Source organism: Echinops telfairi, unplaced genomic scaffold (assembly GCF_000313985.2).
Source record: "Echinops telfairi isolate 266 unplaced genomic scaffold, ASM31398v2 ScPeMD7_7417;HRSCAF=8455, whole genome shotgun sequence".
NCBI classification, from domain to species: Eukaryota; Metazoa; Chordata; class Mammalia; order Afrosoricida; family Tenrecidae; genus Echinops; species Echinops telfairi.
This window is the reverse complement of record NW_022111317.1, coordinates 6,158,395-6,164,335: the sequence shown is the minus strand read 5'-3', so window position 1 is coordinate 6,164,335 and position 5,941 is coordinate 6,158,395.

Here is a 5,941-nt window from a genome sequence, read left to right as displayed (position 1 = left end):
CACACACACAAGGAACCAGAAACAGCAGGAGAGGTAGGGGACTTTGCAGGAGCAAAGGGCACAGGCTAGGAGGTTCCCGTGGAAAGGCCCTCTCCAGCTCCACAGGGAGGCCGGGACCAGAGGGGCTGGGCGAGGTGTGGGGAGGTTGTCTTGTTCCCTCCTGATCCTGGAGAAGAGGGCAGGGCATCTGCTGGGATGGGGGGACATGGCGGCGTGGGAGCAGGAAAGCCCCCCTGGGGAATGGGGAAGGAACTGACCAGACACAGCATCAGGCTGCGGGTCACACGCAGAGCCCACTGAGGCCTGAGGCCATGAGCTTGCAGCGGAGCCGGTCAGCGGGGCTGTGCGTGTGAGCGGGCCCGTGTGTGAGTGCCCGTGCCCGTGGGTTCCTCAGATGCAGGAATGGCCTTGACAGAGAAGCAGCCACAAGTGGTCATCTTGATAAGACAATGGCTGGCCGGCCCCACCTATCCCTGCATCACCAGAGAGGAAACCCCTTACGATCCATCTTCATGGGCCTACTTGTCCATGGCTGTCAGGAGCCCTGGTGGCAGTGTGGGCTAGGCATTGGACTCAAATCCACCAGGCTCTGTGCAGGAGAAGGAGGAAGCAGGCTACTCCTGTTGAGATTTACAGTCTCGGAAATGGGGGTCACGCTGAGTCGGACTCCCCTGGATGGCAGAGGGCGGGAGAGGGGTGTTTGGGGGTTAGGATCCGTGTGAGGATTGCGTTCCGTCTCTCTGCTTGTCTGGTCCCAAACCCACCACCCCAAACAGATCATGAGAAAGGCAGCCGACAGGAACAGTGGCCAACAAAGCTTACCAGGGTGCTTACAAACTGTCAAGGTCACAGCCAAAAACAAACTCCCAGCTCACTGCCACGGAGCAAATTCTGACTCCCAGAGCCTGTAGGGCAGGGTAGAACTGCCCCCTGTGAGTCTCTGAGACTGTCACTGTCTACCGGAGTAAAAAAGCCGGGCCTTTCTCCAAAGGAGGGGCTGCTGGTTTTAAATTGCCGGCCTTGTGGTTAGCAGCCCAACGCATACCTGCTATGCAAACGGCATAACCACCAGCAGACAAGGGGAAGTCCAGAAACGGCCACGGAGCAGAGGAGAGGGGAGGGACCTGATGACGAGATGGCGCCCTGGGATGGGTCCTTGGGCAGAAAAAGGAGAGACCAGCTGGAAGGCAGGTACTCTGGGGTTTCCTTGACAGCAATGTTGGTGACTGACATCCAACAAATGCACCCTGGTGATAGATGATCTGGAGATGCAGGGTGAGAGGCAGGCAAGAACGCCACGGATGGTCTTGGCAACTTTTCTCAAACTCGAAAACCCTACCCAGAGAAAGACGTTCCCCAAAGTTAATAAGAACAACAGTGCCCAGACCGTGAGCCCTCGATCCCGCCGGCCCCCCCCGGGCAATTTTCTCAACCACTGTCACTCTCCCAACGAGCCAGGGGCACCAGTGCCATCCCTGCCTTAGGCATAGACGTCAGCTTTGAGAGGGGGCAAGCCTGGAAAGGCAGGGCTGGAGTGAGACCAGGCACCAAAGATCAGAGGCCAAGATGTTGACTGCCCCCATCACAGCCACCCAGGAGACAGGTGGGAAAGGGTATCCAGACTGACAGCTTGGAGACAGGTGGGTGGATGGAGGAGAGGGAAAGGCACAGGGAATGGGGTGTATCTCTGCCTGAAGGGGGAAGTTCACCTCTCTGCCCAGAGGGGGCAGTGCGCCTCTCTGCCTAGAGGGGGCAATACACCTCCCTGCCTGGAGGGGGCAGTACACCTCTCTGCCTGGAGGGGGCAGTACACCTCCCTGCCTGGAGGGGGCAGTGCTGGCCTCTGCCTGGAGGGGGCAGTGCACCTCCCTCCCTGGAGGGGGCAGTACAGGTCTTTGCCTGGAGGGGGCAGTGCACCTCTCTGCCAGAGGAGCCACAGCCATTCAGGTTCATTCACTTATCAAGAGGGTTGCCATGGTTGCCAAATTTAATTTTCTAAAGTCAGATGTTACAAATCTTATGTGGAAACTCCAAAATGTTCAACATGAGCTCACTTAAGACAGCATATGGACCAAGCCACGGCCATCTGGCAGCCAGCGGCTGCCTGTGAGGACCCAGGCCTGGAGCTCTCTGCAGGCCCCCCAGCGCAGCCAGAGCAGGACACACCTCCCTGCAGAGTTGTGTGTGCACCTGCTCCCCACAGCCCCCTGGCCACACTGCGCGCCGGACCTTCCCCGGCCCGCGGCCCCCAACTTGGTTGGTCATTAGCAGCAAGTTCTGCTTGGCTGTGGAAGCTAGAAGTCTAGGCGTTGTCTCGGAAGTCTCCCTCTCTCGTACCCCCCATTTCCAAGTGCTGCCCCACCCCCATCTCCAAAATACACCTCAAATCCAGCTGCTCCTGTCACCAACAGCCACCATTTTGGTCCAAGCCTTTGTCCCCTCACCTGAACACCACCAGAACTCCTTACTGGCCCAACAACACACAGCTCCCACAGCAGGGTCACCACACAGACGGTGCGCTGGCTCATGTCCAGCTGGTGGCTTCTAACCCCTTACTTATTCTAAGTCCTTACAAGACCCTCCCCCTGCAGCCCTGCCTCCCCTTACACACTCACTGCATGCACAGTGCCTCCAATTTGGCAAGTCCCTCACACCACAGGGACTTTGCACACGCTGTCCCTCCATCGGGCTGTTCAATAGACACGTCTCACCACAACTCCTTCCCAGCCTCGGGGTTGAGCACATGTGCCCTCCTCACAAGGCCCTCTTCGGCCACCAGCCACGTGGCCTCCCCACTCCCCACCCCACCCTGTTAGGACCAATGCCCCCTGGGCTTCCTTCGTAGTCCTGGTAACAACCCAGCATCACCCCAGGAACTCCTCATGCTTTGTCTCCGTGGACTTGCCTGTGGTTAGACATTTTACGGGAGATCATACAGTATCTGTCCTTCTGTGTCTGACTTCTGCGTTCAAGGTTTGCCCGAGATAGCAAGAATCAGAACACTTCTCTTTATCCACCTTTGGTTTATCCATTTGTGTTCGTCTGGGTTGACTAGAGAAACGAATCCAGAGACATTCGTATGTGTGTAAGAGAGAGCTTTATATCAAAGGGTGATTGTATATTGAGAACACATCCCAGCCCAGTCCAGATCAAGTCCATAAGTCTGATACAGTGAACCCTCGTTTATCACGGTTAATCGGTTCTAGACCCTACCGTGATAAATGAAATTCCGCGAAGTAGGATTCCTTATTTGTAAATCAAATATTTTCGTAGTTAGAGCATAGAGGACATGAAAAAACACCCTTTAGTCACCATTACACTCATATTACCCAATTTATTAAACGAAAAAGGGAAAATACAGTAAAACTTTTTGGATGTTACAATTATCATTTATTATGTATTATATTATTTATGGCATCAAGCGTGTACAGTATGAGCCAATCAGTGGCAGTAATGACAGAGCATGCACTGTCACGCAAAAACCGCGATAGAGTGAAACGGCGGAAGTCGAAGCGCGAAGTGGCGAGGGTTCACTGTATTAGGTCATATGTCCAATACTAGTCCATAAATTCCTCTTTAGGCACATGCAATGATGCAGAATGCAGGTAGATCACAGGCTGGTGGGTGGAAAGTCTTGTGGATCCAGTGGCGATGGAAGCATCTCCAGGGCTCTGGCTGCCATCAGCATGGCTCTGTGTGGCTTGTCCACAGGAATGTGAAGCAGAGAGGGAGCATCCAGCCTCCAGGGAAGAAGAGAGGAAGTTCCCAGAATCCTCACGAGAAGGCCACGCCCACAAGGAGGGATCCTCAGGCTGTGACCTGGCAGACAGGCTAAACTCCACCCCTTCCTGCCATTTGTCAAGTTGACATGAAATTATGTAACTACCACACCATTCATCTGTTGATGAAGTGTCAACAGTGCTTCCATCAGCGCTGATATCCGTGTCCATTTGGGTCCCTGCTTCCTTGTCTTGGGGCTACACCTTGAATGGGATCACTGGTCAGTAAGGTAACCCTAGGGATCCCTGGTGGCATAATGGCGATGCATTGGGCTAACTGTAAGGTCGACAGTTCAGAACCACCAGTCACTCTGAGGGGGAAACATGGGGCTGTCTACTGCCATAAAGAGTAACAGGCTCAGAAATCCTCAGGGGCAGTTCTGCCCTGTCCTATAGGGTCGCTATGAGCCGGCATCGGCTTGACGGCCAGGAGAAGCCGAAGGTCACTCTGAAGGGACTACTTCATGGTTGCAAATCAGGAAAGGCTTAAGTCAGGCTCGTACCCGCTCACATACTTAGTCTGTATGCTGAGCAAGTCTTCCCAGAAGCTGGACCAGCTAGGAAAGAGCATGGCACAGGTACTGGAGAAAGAAAGACCCATTGACAGCCTGCTCACTGCAGGTGCCACCGCCATGCTGGTTGACAGCCAAGAGGACTGGAAGCACTAGCTAAGGAAGGTCAGAGATGACACTCTGGGTACAGAGGGGGCCTCCATCGACAGGAAGGACACAAAACCCTCACCCCTGGACCCAGAAGCAGCTGCACCCCAAATGGGGAAAAGACTGGAGGCGTCGAAGATTTCCTGTACGCGGGTCCACAGTCAACACCCCGGAAACAGCAGTCGGGCAGCAATCAATGTCTGTTGCTGCTCTCAGGAGGGGCCTTCAAGCTGGTTCCACCCTCCGCGACCCCATGCACCCCCGGTCCTGCACCCCCTCACCGTGGTGGCTGTGCCCAGCCCGTCGTTGCCGGCCCGGTGCCCATCATCTGGTTGAGGGCCTTCCTCTTCTTCACCGCCCCTCTGCTTTACCGAGCACCACGTCCTTCTCCAGGGACTGGGCTCTCCTGGCCACACGTCCAAAGTGTGGGGGACAAAGTCTCGCCGCTCTTGCTTCTAAGGAGCGCATTGGAGGGCTTCTTCCAAGACAGGTGAGCTTGTTCTTCTTTTATTTAATCCTTTTAATCATTTATTCGTTCATCAGTTTATTGGGGGCTCGTACAACTCTTATCCCAATCCATCCATCCATGGTGTCAAGCGCACGTGGACATTTGTTGCCATCATTTGCTCTCTACCGAGCCCTTGGTCTCGGCTCCTCGTTTCTGAGGAGTCTGCTCTCTTGGCCATCCGGGGTCCTTTCCAGAGTCTTCCCAGCACCGACATGCCAACGCACCCAGTCTTCCCTATTCAAGGTCCACCTTCCGTGTGAGGCGACTGCAAATGCCCGCGGCTCGGTCAGGCACACCTCGGTCCTCAAAGGGACTCCTTGCTTCCCATGGCTTGTGGGCTTTGGCGAATCTGCTGCAAATGACCCCTTTCTCGTGTTACACGTGTTCCCCTGTGGACCAAGGTGTGCCCGAGCCACGCCGCGGTCGTGGTGGTCTCCTCGAGCACTGGGCGATGAGTGAGACTGAGGACACACCGTGGCACTTGCGTTCTGGTGTCCCAAAGAGCCCCGAGCACCGAGCACGCCGCGGACCGCCAGGAGAGCAGCTGAGCCTGCTTGAGAGACGTCCACCCAGACCACTCCTGAGGAGCGAGGCTGGAGAGAGCGCCCCGTGTCCTTTGGGCACGGATTCAGCAGGGACCGGTCCCTGGGCAAGAACATCATGCGGGGAAAGGGGGTGATAACATGACAAAGACCCTCTGAGAGATGGGCCCCCCGACAGCTGCTGGCTCGGGCGCAGCGAGGGTGGTCCAGAGCAGGTGACAGCCCAAACCACCAGCACGTGGCAACTCTGTGTTCTCACCTGGGGGAGCCCAGTGGCCGCCCTGTTTCACGGTCCCATCAGCAGTGGGTGAAGGAGCCCTGGCGGGGTTGTGGTCACCCATCAGGCTGCGATCCAAAGAACCGGCTCTTGGAACCCACCAGCCGCTCGGCAGGTGAAGAGTGAGTCTCTGAGGTCCTCAGGGGGCGGTTCAGCCGGGAATAAGGAGTCGCCCC